This window comes from Oncorhynchus kisutch, linkage group LG9, assembly GCF_002021735.2.
Source record: "Oncorhynchus kisutch isolate 150728-3 linkage group LG9, Okis_V2, whole genome shotgun sequence".
Classification (NCBI taxonomy): domain Eukaryota; kingdom Metazoa; phylum Chordata; class Actinopteri; order Salmoniformes; family Salmonidae; genus Oncorhynchus; species Oncorhynchus kisutch.
Window position 1 is genome coordinate 30,572,298 of NC_034182.2, and position 24,718 is coordinate 30,597,015.

Consider the following 24,718-nt stretch of genomic DNA (forward strand, 5'->3'; position numbering starts at 1 on the left):
TGAGGCCAGTTCTCTAAAATGACGTTGTAGGTGGCTCATGGTTGAGAAATTAACAATCAACTCTCTGGCAAAAGCTCTGGTGGATATTCTTGCAGTCAGCATGCCAATTGTACACTCCCTCAAAACTTTAGACAACTGTGGCATCGTGTTGTGTGACAAAACTGAACATTTTAGAGCGGCCTTTTATTGTCCTCGGCACAAGGTGCACCTGTGTAATGATCATGCCTTTTCATCAGCTTCTTGATATGCCACACCTGTCAAGTGGATAGATTGAAATGCTCACAAACAGGGATGTAAAAAAGACAAGATAAGCTTTTTGTGCTTCTGGAAAATGTCTGGGATATTTTATTTCAGCTCATGAAACATGGGATCAACACATTACATGTTGAGCTTATATAACCACTAGGTAGCCTACCGTTAGACTTGTAACCGAAAAGTTGCAAGATCGAATCCCAGTGCTGGCAAGGTAAAAATCTGTCGTTCTGCCCCTGACAAGGCAGTTCACCCACTGTTCCTAGGCCGTCATTGGAAATAAGAATTTGTTCTTAACTGACTTGCCTAGTTAATTAAAAGGTAAAAAATATATAAATATATATTTTTGTTCACTATAGATTAACCTGTTATTTTGCAATAATCACTGACCTGACTTTCAAATCTGTCTATGAAAACGCTCCTTTTGTTAAAAGGTGTCAAACCAGTATCATGCATAATGCATATTCACTAATAATGACTAACTTCTTTTAATAGAAAATAAACCATCTCTAAAGCACAAGCCCACATGCTAGTGAGTAGCCAGCTGAACGTTACATTTCAAGTTTAGCCAACGTGTATCTATTTGCTAGCTAACAAGGCAGAACAGTAAAATTGTTGTGAACTGTCGCCAACTGTTTGAACAGCATGTTGGTCTGTCTACTTTGTTCAGATGTTGAAATCAAGTGGCCTACCTTACTTCTTAGAATGAGAATGAGTTGCCAGCTCCTTATACTAGACAGCTAGTGTAACAGTCTTTGGCTAAAATGCTGCTAGCTGTAAGTAACGCAATGCCATGTGCCTTATCCTTGCAAAGGAGAAATGGGATGCAAACAATTTTGTGCACAAAATTTGAGAGAAATAATACTTTGTGCATATGGACATTTTCAGGGATCTTTTGTTCAGTCTATTTATAGCCATCTCACTCACACAAAATGTACACTTTGTTAATGTATTCTGGTGTTTGTTCGCTACCTGCGGACTGAAAGGTATCCTTGTCCCATAAGAGCACATCAAGAGATAAATCCAATGCCGTATTGTCAGATTACCTTCATCATTTCTAATGTGGGCATTGTCCCCCTTTATGGCATATTCAGTGCGGTGCTGTGGGCTCTAGTTTCAGTCACCAATTATCATTGCCAGCGCCATTTTTCATGTCTAATGGTTTCCTCTATTAAAGAGGAACCTGGAGGTACTGTAATTTAGCCGGCTGTCATTAAGACGAGACCAACAACGGATGCTTCCAGAGTTATTTGCTCTTTGTGCTCTGTGATGAAAGGATTCAGACTTTTCCCTGAAATGTTAGACATAGGATGAATAGACGCTCTCATGCAGTTTAGAAGGACACACTCCGATTGCAACCAGCATCTAGGCCTATCTGCTGGAGATGATTGGGAGGAATTAGGATGGTCATTTATCGAATGTGTTGGCTACATTACGCCATTGATTATGAAATACTGCTTGAACACAGTGTATCAAAACAAACCCATGATCATTTCAAGCATTACTGCAGCTTATTAATAAAATTTACATTTCACTGATCCTGGTATGTTAAATCACTACTTGAACAAAGCTTCCCTTTTGGACTATCCATTGCGTCGTAGCTGTTCACACAGTAAAGTCACAAAAGGTAGGCCCTTCACAAAAGGGATCACCTCGTCACCAAACCAATTCACTTCAGAAATAAAATGACAGTATTCCCCCTGGTTTAGATGGATAAGAAATAAAATGACAGTATTCCACCTGGTTTAGATAGACATGCTCTCAGATGTAGTACAGTGCCTTCAGAAAGTATTCAGACCCCTTGACTTTTTCAAATATTTTTTTCTAAAATGGATTTTAAAAACACAGTGGGGCAAAAAAGTATTTAGTCAGCCACCAATTGTGCAAGTTCTCCCGCTTAAAAAGATGAGAGGCCTGTAATTTTCGTAATAGGCACACTTCAACTATAAAAATTCCAAAGTGGACGACCAAAAGGCGAAGAGAGTCAATGTCACCGTTTTGGTGAAAGGGCTTTGTACATAAACATTCCATCCCCTCATTAAGTCAGATGGCTAGACCAGAGTTATCGTAGCCTTTAGTCCATTAAAACTCATCCACACAATAATTCAATGAAATACTACCCAGCTCAATGGATGCTGCATTATCTATGATGTCTAACCTCGAGCAACATGTTCTTCCTGTCTATATATGGTATTGTACATACACTCAGTTTATTAGGCACACCCATCTAAACTCAGCAAAAAAAGAAATGGCCCTTTTTCAGGACACCGTCATTCAAAGATCATTTGTAAAAATCCAAATAACTTTACAGATCTTCATTGTTAAGGGTTTAAACACCGTTTCCCCATGCTTGTTCAATGAACCATAAACAATTAATCTACATGCACCTGTGGAACGGTCATTAAGACACCAACAGCTTACAGATGGTAGGCAATTAAGGTCATAGTTATGAAAACTTAGGACACTAAAGAGGCCTTTCTACTACCTCTGAAAAACACCAAAAGAAAGATGCCCAGAGTCCCTGCTCATCTGCGTGAAAGTGCCTTAGGCATTCTGCAAGGAGGCATGAGAACTGCAGATGTGACAAGGGCAATAAATTGCAATGTCCGTACTGTGAGACACCTAAGACAGCGCATCAGGGAGACAGGACGGACCGCTGATCGTCTTCGCAGTGGCAGACCACGTGTAACAACACCTGAACAGGATAGGCACATCCGAACATCACACCTGCGGGACAGTACAGGATGGCAACAACAACTGCCCAAGTTACACCAGGAACACACAATCCCTCCATCAGTGCTCAGACTGTCCACAATAGACAGAGAGGCTGGACAGAGGGCTTGTAGGCCTGTAGGCCTGTTGTCCTCACCAGACAAGGCAGGTCCTCACCAGACATCACCGGCAACAACGTCGCCTATGGGCACAAACCCACCATCGCTGGTCCAGACAGGACTGGCAAAAGGTGCTCTTCACTGACGAGTCGCGGTTTTGTCTCACCAGGGGTGATGGCCGGATTCGCGTTTATCGTCGAAGGAATGAGCGTTACACCGAGACCTGTACTCTGGAGCGGGATTGATTTGGAGGTGGAGGGTCCGTCATGGTCTGGGACGGTGTGTCACAGCATCATCGGACACAGCTTGTCATTGCAGGCAATCTCAGCGCTGTGCGTTACAGGGAAGACATCCTCCTCCCTCATGCGGTACCCTTCCTGCAGGTTCATCCTGACATGACCCTCCAGCATGACAATGCCACCAGCCATACTGCTCGTTCTGTGCGTGATTTCCTGCAGGACAGGAATGTCAGTGTTCTGCCATGGCCAGCGAAGAGCCAGGATCTCAATCCCATTGAGCCCGTCTGGGACCTGTTGGATCAGAGGGTGAGGGCTAGGGCCATTCCCCCCAGAAATGTCTGGGAACGTAAAGGTGCCTTGGTGGAAGAATGGGGTAACATCTCACAGCAAGAACTAGCAAATATAGTGCAGTACATGAGGAGGAGATGCACTGCAGTACTTAATGCAGCTGGTGGCCACACCAGATACTGACTGTTACTTTTGATTTTGACCCCCACTTTGTTCAGGGACACATTATTCAATTTATGTTAGTCACATGTCTGTGGAACTTGTTCAGTTTATGTCTCAGTTGTTGAATCCCGTTACGTTCATACAAATATTTACACATGTTAAGTTTGCTGAAAATAAATGCAGTTGACAGTGAGAGGACGTTTCTATTTTCTCTGAGTTTAGCACTGGGTCGTACCCACCTTTGCCTCCAGAACAGCCAACATTTTTGGGGACATGGATACGTTGCTCAATTGGAAGGGACCTAACGTGTGTCAGAAAAACATTCCCAACACCATTACACCACCAGGCTGTACCGTTGACATCAAGGACAAAACAACTTATTGCCATGCTGACAAGTGACAACATGCATGTGTGTAATATCTGTAGGGATGAAAGGAGCTGTTTGTATTTTGCTGTGACTGGTAATATCCTGGTTCAATCCTGATTTATTGCATTTGTTAATGGAATAGGCATATCGTATTTCCGCCCACTCAGGTTTCTCCACCAAAAAGCACAGCTTCTGTCTCCAGAGAAACCATACACCCAGGTGGACACCCAGGTTACTGGGTGTCCAATTAAATAGTGTAAGGTCATTATGCATGTTCCTGCATGCAGTCTTGGCAGTCTAGTCATCTCACACACTTGTACTGTAGGTGCACAGATCTATTTGTATGCGTTTGTACATGCTGTATATAACAAAGAGATTGTTGCAGTTTCAACTCTCCGAAGGAGCAGCATGGCGTCCGATGCTTAACGCGCAGCCATTAAAGGGGAATTAAAAACACATTTGAACAAACCTCATGTCGAGGGACTTCAAACTAAGTAGAAGCTAAATGCTTTTATCAGCACTGGTGCACTTCGCATTACCCTCCCATTCACAGTATGGGGCGTTCTTCTGTAGTACGCTAATTATTGCAACAGCACAGCTCTCTCAGTCCTTAAGGTTACATGTCATGTGTGATGCACCCAGAGGCCAGTTTATTAGGTTCACTACCCCGTTCACTAAAAAGTTTAGCTCCTACAGGCAGTGAGTCACGTGGCTGTGGTTTGCTATATAAAGCTGGCAGACAGGCATTGAGGCATTCAGTTACTGGTATGATCGTCGGTGCCAGGCGCGCCAGCTCCAGTATCTCAGAAACGTCTGTCTTCTGGGCATTTCACACAGAACAGTATCTAGGGTTTACCGAGAATGGTGCGACAAACAAAATACATCCAGTCAGTGGCAGTCCTGTGGACGAAAACAGCTTGTTGATGAGAAAGGTCGAATCAGAATGGCAGGAATTGTGCAAGCTAACAGGCGGGCCACAAACAGTAAAAAAATGGTGCAGTACAACAGTGGTTTGCAGAACGGCATCTCGGAATGCACAACTCCCAACTCGTCGGTCCTTGGCGCGGATGGGCTATTTCAGTAGACGACCACACAAGGTTCTACTCCTATCAGCTAAAAGCAAAAACAAGCGTCTCCAGTGGACACACGATCACCAACACTGTACAATTGAGGAGTGGAAAAACATTGTCTGGTCAGACGAATTCCGGTTTCTGTTGCGTCATGCTGATGGCAGAGTCAGGACTCGGCGTAAGCAGCATGGGACCATGACCCCATCCTGCCTGGTGTCAATGGGGAATTAAAAATACATTTGAACAGAGCTAACTGGCTTTAGCTCAATGACTGGAAGTCAATGTCTATCTGCAAGCATTGCAAAAATCACAAAGTATCCCTTTAAGACTCCCCTATCCTTTTGCTAAAACACACTGAAAGTTATGATGGGAGAGGGAGGAGAGTTAAAGAAATCCCATTTGGAGGGATTTAAATCCTGTGCTGCATCAGTCATGGAGATCTATGGCTGTAATTCTCATTATTAAGCAGTCAAACGCCGCTGGTCGCCACAGTGATTTATTCCTGCCGATCCCCGGAGATAGATTCCGGTGTGTCAACACTAGGGGTGATAATGATGTTTTGCCCCCCCCCCCCCATCCCCATCCCCCATCAATGTTTTGCTTGCGACTTGTAAGATCTAGTCTGAGGGCAGAGAGCCTAGTTCAAACCGGGTCCGGCTCACCTTCGTATGGTATATCATGTTGCAAGGTGTGTTTCTAAGATCAGGGTAAAAAGACATCAGCATAATATGTCACACACACACACAGTCACCTATCAACCTATTCGCTCCCTTGGTTAGTGCTGTCCCACTGATAAGAAAAGAGAGGACCTCTTTGGTGGTGATTGTTACCCCAAAAGGTAACAGACCCTCCTGTCACGTGCCTAAGAGCCTGAGCATTAGTCAACACTACTGCACCATCCTGAATTACAGCCTCTATCCACGTTTCATTCATTAGGTCACTAGATGGAGGACAAAAAACATGGACGTTGACAGGGAACACTATTAGATGTTCCAGGTCACTGCACAACTGTAGGGCTGTTATCAAGATTAGTAGGTGTTCTGTGTTGCGCTCTGGTGTAAAAACCCTGCATTTCCTCAGGTCAAAGTTTAACCACAGATTAATAAAGTGAAAAAAGAGTGGACAGGAGGAATAACAGGACAGAGAGACCTCAAGGTAGATACGTGGTGGTGATCTATCCTTATTACGTACAAGTCTAATCTATCAAGTCACAAACTAAAAGAATGGTCAACTGGTTTCTTAGTAAACAGTGAACAGTAAAATACCAATGAATTTACGCCAGATGGCCAAGCTCGACGATTACAGAGGTGACAAAACCAACCCTAAACCAACCAAAATAAAAATCTTTACTGTGTTGCTTTGCATTTCATTTGAATTTGCATACCCACCGCACAGAGTATGATGGCAAAAGTAAATCTATGGCACGACACATTCATCAATTCAGCTTCTGACGTAACCACCTCATGCATGACTCCAGGGGATCTGGGTGGGATCCTATTTGCATCTACCTTGTTGACACACAACCATGTAAATGATTGACCAGGGCCTCGGTGGTTGTCTGCCTCTTAAATGATGGGGAAGGTGCTCTATATTCCATATGGCGATCCATGACAGAATTCGCGAGGGAGAGTGAAAGGTTGGCTGGATTTACAGGGGTAAGAGAAGGGGTTTCTGGATAGGGTTATTCTCGTGTCAGAGCGGTCACTCAGCCCCCTAGGCTTAGGTTGCGGTGTCCTTCGCATCCTGCAAGTTAAGCCAAAATCCTGGCTCGACTGCTCCTTGCATGCATGCACATACGCAAGCAAGCGTGCACGCACACAAGCAAACCTGCACATAGCCTACGAGTGCAGGCATAGCATGCAAAAACACAAGCACACACCCCCAGAAAGACACAGAGCAGGAGTCAGATCACACACGGACTCTTCTCCCAAATGAGTTAAATAACATCTAAAACTAGGTTAATTTGAACAGCCTGACTTCTGAAGCAGCTGCGCCACTTGGACAGAACATGTCTGCTCAGATACAAAAGGAGAACATTCAGTAAAAAATATCAGATTCCTGTAATATTCCTGTTTGTTTATCTATAGCCTTTTGAAACGGGACTTAATCCTGGACCAATTAATTATATTGCCCCCCTAACGGGCTTCTTCAATTGAAAACATTAAATAAAATGTTTAACATACATTTAATCACAATCCCAACCTATTTCAAACCCAACCTATTACAATCCCAACCTATTAGCTAAAGGCCATAATCAAAACCGCATGTTGCAGACGTTATGATTGAGATACTTTCACGTCAATGCTGAGATATACATTTCTCGTCGAATTCTGATGAAAAGGGCTGTCTAACCCGTCACAATAGCAAAACATAGAAAGCCTAAAAGGTGATCGCAACAAGCAGACTGAATATCCGCTGCCAAGCTCGCAGGTGGTTCCTCTATAAATGTGTTCATCATCAAACTTGCTAAGGCTGTTGGTTTTTGTCATGATAATCCTGTTGAATTGAAAAGTCTCAAGGGAGAGGCGAGTAAGATTGGAGGGGGAGTTCTGCACCTGAAGGCAATACAAAGATGTGCACAGCAGGTCTGGCAGTGTGTGTATTCTGCTAGATGTTAGAGCGAGCTGACCTATAACTAGATACTGTATCAACAAAAGCCTTCAGCCAAGCCAAGGACTGTAAAAACTAAAATTCTTCTTCTACTCTTCATAAATCTGCATTAGTGTTGTTCTTTAAATGCCAGCTCTCTGTGCTGTATTTATAGCAGGAAGGCCAGGGCGGTGGAGTGAGGAGGTGAGTGAGTTGTGTGTGTGTGTGTGTGGACGTGTTTAACTATTCTTGTGGGGACTTCTGGTAACCCCCCCCCAAAAAGAATTGCAACTGTGGACATTTTGTTGGTCCCCACAAGGTCAAATGCTATTTCTACGGGGCTTAGGGTTAAGGTTAGAATTAGTGTTAGGGTTAGAATTAGATTAAGGGTTAGGAGCTAGGGTTAGGAGCTAGGGTTATGTTTAGGGTAAGGATTAAGGTTAGGTTTTTGGGTTAAGGTTAGGGTAGGAGTACGGGTTAGGGTTAGGAAAAATATAATTTTGAATGGGACTGAATTGTGTGTCCCCACAATGTTAGGTGTACAAGACTGTGTGTGTGTGTGTGTGTGTGTGTGTGTGTGTGTGTGTGTGTGTGTGTGTGTGTGTGTGTGTGTGTGTGTGTGTGTGTGTGTGTGTGTGTGTGTGTGTGTGTGTGTGTGTGTGGACTGATAGGCAATTACAAAGGTAACAGAGGGTGTAATTACAAAACAACAGTGTTGAAACAATCCCTCCTGATTTATGCTTGCACTCATGTTTCCCCTACTACAGGGCACCCTATTAAAACGATCACTGAAACAAAACACCTACAACTGTCGTATCTCAACAGTGGTTGTTGTGCATACAAATCCGACAGCGAGCAGCAATGCATGATTTGAAACAACACACGATCATCACTGTTGCCTACCACCTGCCTATGGATGCAAATTAGACTAAGATTAATTTTTTTTATTTTAGTAACTTAGCAGACGGCGTTATCCCGACCGACTTGTAGTTAGTACATTCATCTTAAGATAGCTAGGTGAGACAACCACATCAGTCAAAGTAAGTACATTTTTCCTCAATGTAGCTATCAGGCTATCAGCACAGTCCTTGCTAGTGTTATGCAAAAATGTTTTGCCAAAAATAGCTACACTGGCATCTAGCAAGGAAGGGTTCTAGTGTGAAGAGACCTGGGTCAAATACTTGTGCTGTGCTTGATTTAGTTGGTCTGGTATAACAATTGAACAAAATAAATGGTCCCAAAAGTGGCAAACTCAAGGTAAATCATTTACAGAGATGTTGATTGGTGGGCTTTGTCCCTGTTAAATAAATGGAATAAAGTGTAGATGAAGTTAGCCCTAGTTAAAACAGTGCTCCATTGCCGGACAAAACAAAAAAATACATCACTTTCTCTTTGGAAAAGCTGAGATAGTCCCGTCTGAGTTGAATAGGATTTGTTGTCCCCTCTTCACGACTGTCTTGGGGTGTTTTGACCATGATAGTTTGTTGGTGATGTTGACACCAAGGAACTTCTTTGTCTTGATCACGTTGAGGGAGAGGTTGTTATCCTGGCACCACATGGACAGGTCTCTGACCTCCTCCCTATAGGCTGTCCATTGGGTGCACTTCAGTTGGCCACGCAGTGCGCCTCCTCAGACTTTTGATGAAAGTTCGGTAGCCTCTGCCACGCCTTCATGCAGCATACCAGAGCAGTTCTTTCACTGTCGGAAGAAATGGTCATGAATATTAATATACACTGAACAAAAATATAAACGCAACATGTAAAGTGTTGGTTCCATGTTTCATGAGCTGAAATTTAAAAAATCCATGAAATGTTCCATACGCACAAAAAGCGTATTTCTCTCAAATGTTGGGCACAAATGTGTTAATATCCCTGCTATTGAGCATTTCTCCTTTGCCAACATAATCCATCCACCTGACAGGTGTGGCATTTCAAGAAGCTGACTAAACAGCATGAGCATTACACAGATGCACCTTTTACAGAGTAAAATAAAAGGCCACTTTAAATATGCAGTTTTGTCACACAACATAATGCCATGGATGTCTTAAGTTCTGAGGGAGAGTGCAATTAGCATGCTGACTGCAGGAATGTCCACCAGAGCTGTTGCCAGAGAATTGAATGTGAATTGTTCTACCATAAGGTGCCTCCAACGTTGTTTTTGAGAATTTGTACGTCCATCAGGCCTCACAACCGCAAGCCACGTGTAACCATGTCAGCCCAGGACCTCCACATCCAGGCTTCATGTCTTAAAGTAATGTACTGTGGTTTCTCTTTGCTTATTTGAGCTGTTCTTGCGATAATATGTACTCGGTATTTTACCAAATAGGGCTATCTTCTGTATCCCACCCCTACCTTGTCACAACACAACTGATTGGCTCAAATGAATTTAGAAGAAAATAAAAGGCACACCTGTAAATTGAAATGCATTCCAGGTGACTACCTCATGAAGCTGGTTGAGAGAATGCCAAGAATGTGCAAAGCTGTCATCAAGGCAAAGGGTGGCTACTTTGAAGAATCTCAAATCTATTTAGATTTGTTTAACACTTTTTTGGATACTACATGATTCCATATGCATTATTTCGTAGTTTTAATGTCTTCACTATTATGTCTTCACTTCTACAATGTAGACAATAGTAAAAATTAAGATAAACCATTGAATGAGTAGGTGTGTCCAAACCTTTGACAGGTAATATACACACACACACACACACACACACACACACATACACATACATACATACATATATATATATATATATACATATATATATATATATATATATATATACACACACACACACACACACACACACACACACACACGTCTCATCGCTTCAACTCCCCAACGGGCTCAGAAGAGGTGAAGGTGGAGTCATGCGTCCTCCGCGCTCCTTAACACCTGCAAGCTTAACCAGAAAGCCAGCTGCACCAATGTGTCGGAGGAAACACTGTTCAAATGGCGACCGGGGTCAGCCCGCAAGCACCCGGCCCTCCACAAGGAGTCGCTAGAGCGCGATGAGCCAAGTAAAGCTCCACCGGCCAAACTTTCCCCTATCCCGGACACGGGCCAATTGTACCCCTTCCTATGGGACTCCTGGCCACGGCCAGTTGTGGCACAGCCCAGGAATGAACCCGGGTCTGTAGTAACGCCTTAGACCGCTGCGCCACTTGGGAGGCCAAGGCACTAACATATCTAGATGAAGCATAGGTTGTAGACTATTGAATGCCTCTGGTGCACAAGACGAGAAGGCCTTGCCTAATACTGTAAATATCCTGGGGTATGACCGGGTATGGTAACTGTTGGTGGTGAAGGAGACCAAACTACAGAGGTCAAGAGGGAGTTTACCCAAAAGGTATTTGTAGATGAACAGACACAAATGTAGCTTTCTGTGCATATAAAGTGAGGTCCAACCCACCATTTGGTACAAGGTGCAAAGATAGGTGAGAGACATGGCATTTGTTATAATGTGCCAAGTAAAGGATGCATGATAAACAGAGTCCAGTCTCTGTAAGACAGAGGAGGCTGCATGCATATACAACAAGTCACCATAATCAATTACAGAGAGAAAAGTGGCCTGAAAAAGGTTCTTTCTACCCATAACTGGGAAGCAAGCCTTATTACGAAAATACAAACCCAATTTCAATTTAAGTTTCCCCACAAGAATATTCATATGAACTTTAAAGGACAACTTGTCATCCAACCATATACCTAGGTATACCTAGGTATATGGATAAGCCACCAGATGTGACAATGCTAAACGTTACCAGTGCGAGCTCTGGTCAAGGTCATGAATGTTGTTATTTTTTTACATTCAAGACCAGTTTGAGACCATAAAGGGACTGAGAAGGAGCACATGAATATACAGTATGACTATCATCTGCATATAGATGCAACTCTGCTGGTTGCATCCCATTTCCCAGATCATTAATACAAATTGAGAACAATACAGGAGCTAAAATGGAACCCTGGGGCACACCTCTATTAATCTCACGAAAGCTAGACTTCTGATTGTCAGCATATACACATTGTGTTCTGTCAGAAAGATAGTTCCTCAACAAATGTACTGCCCCTTCACTGAGACCAATGTCACTGAGTCTAGCTAGCAACAATACATGGTCAACTGAATAAAATGCTTTTGATAAATCGACAAGTGCATTTATGATGTAATTTCCCACAGCCATAGCTGCAGTTGTGGTGCTGTACCCTGATCTAAATATAGACTGAACCCTGCTCAGTATGTTCTTTTCAATGATTATAAAACATTTTTTAACTGTGAATTCACTAGGGATTCAGACTTGGCCAGGATAGGGAGTTTGGAGATAGGATGATAGTTATTAGCATCTGAGGGATCACCACCCTTTAGTAATTTGAGGACATTAGCTGATTTCCAAATGCCTTATTGCAATTATAAACTGGTTACCAACGTAATTAGAGCAGTAAAAATAAATAAATGTTTTGTCATACCTGTGGTATACGGTCTGATATACCACGGATGTCAGCCAATCAGAATTCATGGTATGAGCCACCCAGTTTATAATATGACATAAAACACAGGGAAAAATGTATGTTGACTGCACTGAGCCTTTAAAGATTCCACCTCAGAAAGGAAAATCCAGATGTCATTCAACATGCAACACATATGCTGCCTCTATGGCAGTGTCCGTGGCATTCCACTGGGCATACATTCAAAGGGCTGTTTCATTCTATCCATCTTTCCATTGCTCATTCATTTAACATCCTGAATATCGTCATTCATACATTACCTTTCAAAAGTTTGGGGTCACTTAGAAATGTCCTTGTTTTTTAAAGAAAAGCACATTTTTTGTCTATTAAAATAACATCAAATTGATCAGAAATACAGTGTAGACATTGTTAATGTTGTAAATGACTATTGTAGCTGGAAATGGCAGATTTTTTATGGAACATCTACATTGGCGTACAGAGGCCCATTATCAGCAACCATCACTCCTGTGTTCCAATGGCACGTTGTGTTAGCTAATCCAATTTTATAATTTTAAAAGGCTAACTGATCATTATGTTAGCACAGCTGAAAACTGTAGTTCTGCTTAAATAAGCAATAAAACCTGCCTTCTTGAGACTATTGGCATTCTAGGCAGAGTTGCAAAGAAAAAGACATCTCAGTCTGGCCAATAAAAATAAAATATTAAGATGGGCAAAAGAACTTAGACACTAGACAGAGGAACTGCCTAGAAGGCCAGCATCCCGGAGTCGCCTCTTCACTGTTGATGTTGAGACTGGTGTTTTGTGGGTACTATTTAATGAAGCTGCCCTTTGAGGACTTGCGAGGCGTCTGTTTCTCAAACTAGACACTCTAATATACTTGTCCTCTTGTTCAGTTGTGCACTGGGGCCTCCCACTCCTTTTTCTATTCTGATTATAGTCCGTTTGCGCTGTTCTGTGAAGGGAGCAGTACACAGCGTTGTACCAGATCTTCAGTTTCTTGGTAATTTCTCACATGGAATAGCCTTCATTTCTCAGAACAAGAATAGACTGACGAATTTCAGAAGAAAGTTCTTTGTTTCTGGCCATTTTGAGCCTGTAATCGAACCCACAAAGGCTGGTTCTCCAGATATTCAACTAGTCTAAAGAAGGCCAGTTTTATTGCTGCTTTAAATCAGCACAACAGTTTTCAGCCGTGCTAACATAATTACAAAATGGTTTTCTAATGATCAATTAGCCTTTTAAAATGATAAACTTGGATTAGCTAACACAACATGCCATTGGAACACAGGAATGATGGTTGCTGATAATTGGCCTCTGTACGCCTACAGTATGTAGATATTCCTTTTTTTATTTTTTTTATCAGCCGTTTCCAGGTTCAATAGTCATTTACAACATTAACAATGTCTACACTGTATTTCTCATCAATTTGATGTTACTTTAAATTGATTTCTTCAAAAACAAGGACATTTATTTCTAAGTGACCCCAAACTTTTGAATGGTAGTGTATTTTATGGCTTTTGAACAAGCTCTCTCCATTACAGAAATCCATTTAGGGCCAATCTAAAAATACTTGAAAGCATATCCAAGAAATAGCTACATTAGATCATTGAAAACAGGCCAAACAAATGCAACCTTAAAAATAAATCACAGAAATATTGCGGGACTTAAGAAGTGAAGTGCCTCAATGAAGCATGTTGCGTTCATCTCATAGATACTTTGCATTCCCAGCATTGCACTGCAATTTCTTAAGACTTTCACAGTACTGATACCCTATTCCTACCCAACCCAGCCTATACAACTCATAAAAATTCATACATCCCATTATCTTGCAGACCCTTAATGGTATACTAAGCTCTTCCAGTTTCCAGGGAACCGTTCTGTTCATTCTCCCATCAGGGTGTATTGATTCCCCTTTGTTGCAGGAAGAGCTGAGGCAAGACTTCAGCGCTAGTAATTGGGAGCTAACCATGCGTGGAGAGGACATTCTCTCACAAGCAGCCTGGGCAAGTGGGTTCATTTCTTGAACACTGACCAGACCAACAGAGGGAAAAGGACAGAGGTTGAAAGGAAGAGAACAAGAAAGAGTGGGATGAAAAAAGTACATGATTGAGAGGAGACGTCAGAAGACCAGACAAAGAGGATTGAGAAGTGGGGAAGAGAAGTGGAGAGAATAAGCAACAGGGGAGCAAGAAAGAGGGTTGGAGGGGATAGAGAACCAGACAGAGTGAATAAGCAACTGAGAGGGGGGTACGGAGGAAGGTGGGTAGAGAATTTTAAAAATCTAAATTGAATCTAAGTTATGACTAATGATGACTTGAGGGAGCACCAAGACACTAAGAGGGAAGGCGCGGGGGTAATGGCACGAGTCGCTGAGGTGATAAAACACCAGGAACAAATAACACAAATCAAGACCAAACAAATGAAGATCACCGTGTTGATGTAAAAGAGCAAAGCCTTCGCTGGCTATTCGATATCCTTCTGCTCCTTTAAGGAGCCTCTTTAAGGAGCCCCTTTAAGGAGTCTCTTTGCCTCTTAACATCATTATCTAATAATGAAGGTCTATTTAGCTGCTGGTTTTCAATTTGGCTCCACTGCTGCAATGCAAACCAGGCACTTGTGATCTGTGGTTCCCCATCCAATACACAGAGCGCTGTGCTCGACCGTGCCCTCCAACGATGCTGCTAAAAATAATCTGGCCATTCTTTCCAATGAAAGGGACTCATTAAGTGCAAATCGGAAAACTGAGTACATTTGCTCTATGGGTTAGATTGCAAATGGCAGAAAAACATGACTTCTAGGTATCCACAGGGACCAGCGTGGACTCTCTAATTATATTGCAGTCCCCGCAGCTACCAAAAAACTACCTCAGCAAATGGAAACGTCACCCTGCCCTTTACCTTTAACGAAAACATGTAAACATCGATCCTCCTGTTTCTGACCAACTCATGAATCTTCAAACCAATAGTCAACCGTAAGGTGTCTATCGTTCATAAGTTCTTACTTGATCAAACAGGTTTCGTATGACTGTAACTCATCTAGATGCTGCAGCCATACAGCACAGACCATACTAATGTGTATAAACATACAGTGCACGTATTCAATGAATGTAATATGCAAACATTATTAACAAAGGAGTAACTAGAAACTGTGGTAACCGGGGGGGTGGGGGAGGCGTACACACAATAATAACTGTAGTCCCTGGATACAGGGAGCTGTAATCACTTCTGCCAACCCTGAGGGTGACATTAATATGATAAGCTCATTATTATCTAATTACTTATTGCACGCCTAACATGCTATTCAACCAACTCTCATTCTACGATGACTGCTAGCATGTTGAAACATGTGTATGTGAGCTTTGGATTTGCATTGCGACACACACGTGAGCTTTTTTTGGGGGGTGGTTGGACACAGCCGCACACCAAAAACAGATTGTAATCAAAGTATGAATAACAGGTGGTTGCATTAACTTCTGATTTATAACATAGTGGAGGAAATCAAGAAACATGACGTTTTTCACAGCCGTAATGAGTTTTGGGGTTTGAAACAAATGGTGGAAGGCAACCGAGTAGTCCAATGTTAGACGTGACATTTTGCGTGCCTCTCTTTTACATAAGAGTGAGGTGGATTGTTTTACTCGCCTCTCCCTCTGGTCATGGCCGTAGCAGAGACAACCCATCAGCGCCAGACTACCGTGAGGATGTAACTCGGGGGCCAGTGAATCAGAGCTGAATCAGACCTGCCAGAAAACCGATATGGATCCAGAAATCCATATCGGACCTCTTACTGTTTTGTGCCAATGGCAGTGAACTGTGGGAAAGGGGTCACGCTGACATTTTAATACTAATTTACATGCTGCCATGCCGAGAAATACCATCTTAAATAAATTTAAAAAATTTAAAAAATCCACTATACATATACAGTTGAAGTCGGAAGTTTACATACACCTTAGCCCAATACACTCAAACTCAGTTTTTCACAATTCCTGACATTTAATCATAGTAAAAATTCCCTGTTTTAGGCCAGTTAGGATCATCACTTTATTTTATGAATGTGAAATGTCAGAATAATAGTAGAGAGAATGATTTATTTCAGCTTTTATTTCTTTCATCACATCCCCAGTGGGTCAGAAGTTTACATTAGTATTTGGTAGAATTGCCTTTAAATTGTTTAACTTGGGTCAGATGTTTCAGGTTGCCTTCCAAAAGCTCCCCACAATAAGTTGGATGAATTTTGGCCCATTCCTCTTGACTGAGCTGGTGTAACTGAGGCAGGTTTGTAGGCCTCCTTGCTCGCACACGCTTTTTCAGTTGTGCCCACAAATCTCTATGGGATTGAGGTCAGGGCCTTGTGATGGCCACTCCAATAACTTAACTTTGTTGTCCTTAAGCCATTTTGTCACAACTTGGGAAGTATGCTTGGGGTCATTGTCCATTTGGAAGACCCACCTGCGACCAAGCTTTAACTTCCTGACTGATGTCTTGAGATGTTGCTTCAATATATCCACATAGTTTTCCTGCCTCATGATCTATTTTGTGAAGTGCACCAGTCCCTCCTGCAGCAAAGCACCCCCACAACATGATGCTGCCACCTCCGTGCTTCACGTTTGGGATGATGTTCTTCGGCTTGCAAGCCTCCCCCTTTTTCCTTCAAACATAGCGATGGTCATTTTGGCCAAACAGTTATATTTTTGTTTCATCAGACCAGAGGACATTTCTCCAAAAAGTACGATCTTTGTCCCCATGTGCAGTTGCAAACCATAGTCTGGCTTTTTTATGGCGGTTTTGGAGCAGTGGCTTCTTCCTTGCTGAGCAGCCTTTCTCAGGTTATGTCGATATAGGACTCGTTTTATTGTGGATATAGATACTTTTGTACCTGTTGCCTCCAGCATCTTCACAAGGCCCTTTGCTGCTGTTCTGGGATTGATTTTCAATTTTCGCACCAAAGTACGTTAATCTCTAGCAGACAGAATGCGTCTCCTTCCTGAGTGGTATGACGGCTGTGTGGTCCCATGGTGTTTATACTTGCGTGCTATTGTTTGAACGTGGTACCTTCAGGCATTTGGAAATTGCTCCCAAGGATGAACCAGACTTGTGGAGGTCTGCAATTTATTTTCTGAAGTCTTGGCTGATTTCTTTTGATTTTCCCATGATGTCAAGCAAAAAGGCACTGAGTTTGAAGGTAGGTCTTGAAATACATCCACAGGTACACCTCCAATTGACTCAAATTATGTAAATTAGCCTATCAGAAGCTTCTAAAGCCATGACATTTTATGGAATTTTCCAAGCTGTTTAATGGCACAGTCAACTTAGTGTATGTAAACTTCTGACCCACTGGAATTGTGATATAGACATTTCCACTTCACAATAGCAGCAGCTCTAGCAGGGCAGAAATTTTACAAACTAAATTGTTGGAAAGGTGGCATCTTATGACGGTGCCACATTGAAAGTCACTGAGCTCTTTAGTAAGGCCATTCTACTGCTAATGTTTGTCTATGGAGACTGCATGGCTGTGTGCTTGATTTTTATGCTCCTGTCAGCAACGTGTGTGGCTGAAATAGCTAAATCCACTCATTTGAAGGGGTGTCCACATACTTTTGTATATATAGTGTAGCTCTCACCTCTGATAGTGGTAATTGTCCTACTTTACTTTCTCGACTGCAGACAGTCTGCAGCTAGGGGGTTTCTGAACATTTTCAGTCAGACTGAAATCTAGTTATGATGCGACCTGGACAGTGAAGCTGCTTTGGGATATTTTTGCCTCGGAATGTCTGAAGAACCATGTCGGCTCTATGGACTGCAATTTCAAGAACATTAGGGCAAGAAAGTTTAACGAGATACTAACATGCTGCAAGCAACAAAATATCCAATTGAGACATCATGGGCCGGTTTCCCTAAAATAGTAAGAATAGGCTTCATCTGAGTCTGGGAAAATGATTTGATAGAATATATGTATGACATCATATGAAAACCATTACTATAGATCTTGATTCTCTGCACAGCCAGTAATATGTAGCCACAATACACACACTTAACAGTGCCTTCGGAAAGTAGTCATTCCCCTCGACTTTTTCCACATTTTGTTACGGTACAGCCTTATTTTAAAATGGATTATATAAAAATCCTCAGCAATCTACACACAATACCCCATAAAGACAAAGTAAAAACAGGTTTAGAAATTTTTGCAAATGTATTAAAAATACAAAACAGAAATACCTTATTTACATAAGTAGTCAGACCCTCTGCTATGAGACGCATAATTGAGCTCAGGTGCATCCTGTTTCCATTGATCATTCTTGAGATGTTTCTACAACTTGATTGAAGTCCACCTGTGGTAATTTCAATTGATTGGACATGATTTGGAAAGGCACACACCTGTCTATATAAGGTCCCACAGTTGACAGTGCATGTCAGAGCAAAAACCAAGCCATGATGTCGAAGGAGTTGTCCGTAGAGCTCCGAGACAGGATTGTGTTGAGGCACAGATCTCAGTAAGAGTACCAAAACAATGTGGCAGCATCGAAACTCCCCAAGAACACAGTGGCCTTCCCTATTCTGAAGTTTGGAATCACCAAGACTCTTCCTAGAGCTGTCCACCCGGTCAAACTGAGCAATCGGGGGAGAAGGACCTTGGTCAGGGAGGTGACCAACAACCCGATGTTCACTCTGACAGAGTTCCAGCGTTCCTCTGGAGATGGGAGGTTTTTTGAGAAGGACAACTATCTCTGCAGCACTCCACCAGTCAGACCTTTATGGTTGTGTGGTCAAACGGAAGCCACTCCTCAGCAAAAGGCACATGAAAGCCTGCTTGGAGTTTGACAAAAGGCACTTAAAGAACTCTCCGACCATGAGAAACAAGATTCTCTGGTCTGATGAAACAGAGATTGAATTCTCCTGAATGCCAAGAGTCACGCCTGAAGGAAACCTGGCACCATCCTTACAGTGAAGCATGGTTGTGGCAGCATCATGCTGTGGGGATGTTTTTCAGTGGCAGGTATTGGGAGACTAGTCAGGATCGAGAGAAAGATGAACGAAGCAAAGTACAGAGAGATCCTTGATGAAAACCTGCTCTAGAGACCTCAGAACCTCAGGCTGGGGGCGAGTCTCTGAATGTCCTTGAGTGGCCCAGCCAGAGCCCGGACTAGAACTCGATCGAACATCTCTGGAAAGACCTGAAAATAGCTGTGCAGTGACACTCCACCTCCCACCTGACAGAGCTTGAGAGGATCTACAGAGAAGAATGGGAGAAACTCCCCAAATGCAGGTGTGCCAAGCTTATAGCCTCATACCCAAGAAGACTTGAGGCTGTAATCACTGCCAAAGGTGCTTCAACAAAGCACCGAGTAAAGGGTCTGAATACTTAGGTAAATGTAAGACTCTTTATTTTTTATTTTTTTAAACCGGTTTTTGCTTTGTCATTATGGGGTATTGTGTGTAGATTGAGGGGGAAATACAATTTAATCCATTTTAGAATAAGGCTGTAACGTAACAAAATGTGGAAAAAGTCAAGGGTTCTGAATACTTTCGGGAATGCACTGTAGTGGGGGATGACAATACAATCATATTGTTACGCAACAGTTATTTTACACTGTACAAGCAACAGTTCCAGAACAAAATGGCTTTGTGTTAGGGTGCAGACCAGGAGTCTATGAAAGGCATAACATCACAGAGCGTATCCCTTGAGAAGTGGCAACAGCTCACCCCAGATTCTGCCACCACACACTCAAATTAAATATACATACTAGGAAATGGACCGTCCTGGGAATGCACACAGAGGTGCACCTTTGCTCACATGTAAACACACACTGATGCACACTCAAACAGAAAGATACACACAATCCCCCGCCAAGCAGGCTGTACTTTGTAGCAGACATGAGCAGAAGAATCAGTATCAGCAATGTCCTAAGCTTTGGGCTGGATCCAACACTTGCAAATATCTCTCCCTTACAAGCAACTTCCCATGAACATGTCTTATGCTGAATCGACAACATTTAGCTCCGAAAGTATATTAGAACATCACTGAGGCTCTTCATGGAGGCAACATGTCAACATTTCTCTCACTTTACAAGACGGAAGAGTAAGGAGAGGAAATGTTAGCCTCGACGGAATTCAAATTGATTTGGTTAAATAAAATTACTTGAAATCAATGAAGGATCACAACCTCTTTCAACAGAATCCAGGGACCTGGACACCTCTTTAGAGAGACTAAAGTCTGTCTAAGGAAACTTTCCCCAGGTAACGGATCCAATAACAAACAACAAAACAGGAGGGAAATAGGCGTGAATGTCCTGGAATCAGCGCCAGGTATTTGAGCCTGTCCGGCTGAAAATGGATGATGCATTACCGGAGCTGCCGCAGGTGACAGCTGAATGCTCAGGGGCCCATCCGACCGGAGAGGGGGAGAGAAACTGAGGAAATATCTACCTCTGATCTGGAGCAAACGTAAGATTTACAGCACGCTGTCTGTAGCGAAGGGAGAGGCATCGGCTGCATAGAAGAGAAAATGTACAGGAGAGACTTGGAACACTTGTGCAGAGAGTGTTGCCTCAAGGTCTGGGGGGGGGGGGGGGGGGGGGGGCTCTGAAATGAGGCCCGCTAAGGAGTAACCGCGTGAATCGTGCAGCTTTGGAAAACCTAACTGGACTTGATTGATACTTTGGTGAATAGTCTCTTTTTCTCTTCCTCTCTCCATCATAAACAATGCATTCTAGAAGGCAGATGTGTAAGTGTTTCCCTCCGTGCTCACAACAGATAAATCGTTGCAGTTTCGTTTTATGGCCAGAGAACCTGTACAATTCAGATTTGTTTTCCCTCTGTTCTCTAAGGCTGAGAGCACTGCTGAAAAATTCAAGGACCCTGCTCTGCCAAGGTGCTAACATAGAACGTGTACCATGAATTTAAATTCAACCGCAGTCCTACTGTAGCTATTCTAGTCGCCATAACCTTAAGGGTCGGAAAGGTTTTGCCCACATTGAAACATGTAATGTTAATCTATCATTGTTCATCATCCACATGAATAAACCAGACCTCAACACTCATATGCTAGTTGCCAGTAAAATAAGACAATATACACGTATATAAGCCATTATATACAGTATGGTGCCATACTGCACTGCAGGACTATGTATAGAGATATCATCTCGGTGACTAACAGAGAGCATGCATGGACTGTTCCTTGAAAGTAAAGTGATCAACAAAGCAATGGCGTTGAGACTATTCTAGAACAATTAACAACTCGATTAAAATCCTATACGGTAATATGTTTCATCTATCCTTCTACTACCTGATCATCCCAGTGATGCGGTCATTGGTCTGGTCAAAACACTTATAGATGTTAATTACGTCAAGTCGTAAATCATTTGCCGCTGCAGATTTTGATTCAGCAATGGGTTGACTGAGGTAGAAATGCTTTTCTGGCTCCAATGGTTGAATGATAGTGTACTACTTCATATGTTTGATGGCACTTCTTGTGTCGTCTCATCATCGTCTTGATTCACTGTTGGCTGCTGTACCCCTCAGCAGATGTTTTCAGGCTAAATACAATGTCTTTACTTTCCATGACCACCAGCAGCAGCATTGGTGGTATACTATACAGTAAGTCACTCTAGAATAAAAGGGAAAAGGGTCAGTGTACATTTAATATTATCCCATTACCAAAAGGCTAATATAAAATATCAACATCTCTGAGATTGAGTAGATTATGCTAAATAACTGATTAAAGATGTGGGACAAGATGTGGGCCTGGTTTGGTTACAAATCAACTGTAATATCTTATGTTTCACCGAGTCGTGGCTGAACGACGATACGATAATATACAGTTGGCTGGGTTTTCTGTGCATCGGCAGGACAGAACAGCTCCGTCTGTAAAACAAGGGGTGTCTATTCGTCAATAACAATTCGGTGCGCAATATTAAGGAAGTCTTGAGATATTGCTTGCCTGAGGTAGAGTACATTATGATCATCCAGAAGTGGCGCTCCTAGTGGCCAGAGACTTTAATGCAGGCGAACTTAAATCAGTTTTCCCTCATTAACAGCATGTCGCGTGCAACCAGAGGGAAAAAAAACTCTAGATCACCTTTATTCCACACACAGAGATGCATACAAATCTCTCCCTCGCCCTCCATTTGGCAAATCTGACCACAATGCAATCCTCTTGATTCCTGCTTACAAGCAAAAACTAAAGCAGGAAGTACCAGTGACTCGCTCAATACGGAAGTGGTCAGATGACGCGGATGCTACGCTACGGGAACTGTTTTGCTAGCACAGACTGGAATATGTTCAGGGATTCATCCAATGGCATTGAGGAGAATACCGCCTCAGTCATCAATAAGCGCATCGACGACATCGTCCCCACAGTGACCGTATGTACATATCCAAACCAGAAGCCATGGATTACAGGCAACATCCGCACCGAGCTAAAAGACCAGAGCTGCCACTTTCAAGGAGCGAGACACTAATTTGGAAGCTTATAAAACATCCTGCTATGCCCTCAGACGAACCATCAAACAAGCAAAGCTTAAATACAGGACTAAGACTCAATCCTACTAAACCGGCTCTGACGCTCGTCGGATGTGGCAGGACTTGCAAACTATTAGAGACTACAAAGGGAAACCCAGCCGCAAGCTGCCCTGTGACGCAAGCCTACCAGACAAGCACAATGCCTTTTATGCTCACTTCGAGACAAGCAACACTGAAGCATATGAGAGCACCAGCTGATCCGGACAACTGTGAAATCACGCTCTCCATAGCCAATGTAAGCAAGACCTATAAACAGGTCAACATTCACAAGGCCGCGGGGCCAGACAGATTACCAGGATGAGTACTCAGGTCATGCGTGGACCAACAGGCAATTGTTTTGACATTTTCAACCTCTCCCTGACCGAGTCTAATACCTACATGTTTCAAACAGACCACCATAGCCCCTGTGCACAAGAAAGCAAAGGCAACCTGCCTAAATGACTACCGCCCCAAAGCACTCAAGTCGGTAGCCATGAAGTGCTTTGAAAGGCTGGTAATGGCTCACATAAACACCATCATCCCGGAAACCCTAGACCTACTCCAATTCGCATATCGCCCCAAGAGATCCACAGATGACGCAACCTCAATTCCACTCCACACTGCCCTTTCCCACCTGGACAAAAGGAACACCTATGTGAGAATGCTGTTCATTGACTACAGCTCAGCGTTCAACAACATAGTGCCCACAAAGCTCATCACTAAGCTAAGGACCCTGGGACTAAACACATTCCTCTGCAACTGGATCCTGGACTTCCTGAAGGGCCACCCCCAGGTGGTAATGGTAGGCAACACATCTGCCACACTGATCCTCAACACGGGGGCCAATCAGGGGTGCGTGCTCAGTCCCCTCCTTTACTCCCTGTTCATCTACGACTGCGTGGCCAAGCACGACTCCAACACCATCATTGCTGACAACACAAAAGTGGTAGCCCTGATCACCGACAACGATGAGACAGCCTATAGGGAGGAGGTCAGAGACCTGACAGTGTGGTGCCAGGAGAACAACCTCTCAACATGAGCAAGACGAAGAAGCTGATCGTGGACTACAGGAAAAGGCGGGCTGAACACGCCCCCATTCACATCGACGGGACAGTAGTGAAGCAGGTTGAGAGTTCCAAGCTCCTTAGTGTCCACATCACCAACAAACTATCATGGTCCAAACAGGGCACAGACTCCAGTCAGACTCCAGTCATAGAGCGTTCTCCCTGCAGACTCCAGACTCCAAACAGACTCCAGTCATAGACCGTTCTCCATGCTACCGCAAGGCAAGTGGTACCGGAGCATCAAGTCTAGGTCCCTAAGCTATAAGACTGCTGAACAATTAATCAAACAGCCACCCAGACTACTCACATTGACCCCTTTGTTTTTACACTGCTGCTACTCTCTGTTTATTATCTATGCATAGTCACTTTAACCCTACCTACATGTATGAATTACCTCGACTAACCTGTACCCCCGCACATTGACTTGGTACCGGTACCCCCTGTATATCGCCTCCTTATTGTTCTTTTATTATGTTCCTTTTAATAAATGTTTTACTTTGGTTTATTTAGTAAATATTTTCTTGAACTGCATTGTTGATTAAGGGCTTGTAAGTAAGCCTGTTGTATTCGGCGCCTGTGACAAATACAATTTGATTTGAACAGGTCTACACCAAATGTGCAAATAACTACCAGATAGACATTTTCCATCATTTGTATTTTATTATTGTAGATAAAGCACCACACCAATCCATAGGGCTTCTTACAAATCAATACTAGTATTGATCAAATGTATCATACTGGCACTTGACATACTCCATTTAATTACGTGAACACTTTGCGTTGTTAGAATCCCCTTTTTAATGCAACCAATGGGGATTGGAGGTTTAGAGAAAGAGGCAATGCACACTTAAAACATCTGTACTGGATTTAAGATGTTAATAACATTTTGGTTTGC

General features: G+C 42.9%; 1 protein-coding gene across 2 annotated transcripts in view; it reads right to left on the reverse strand.

Annotated features, from left to right (window-relative positions):
- Positions 1-24,718, reverse strand: part of LOC109897040 (Kv channel-interacting protein 4) — a 237,982-nt gene that overhangs the window by 133,026 nt on the left and 80,238 nt on the right. The gene's annotated exons all lie outside the window — the stretch shown is intronic.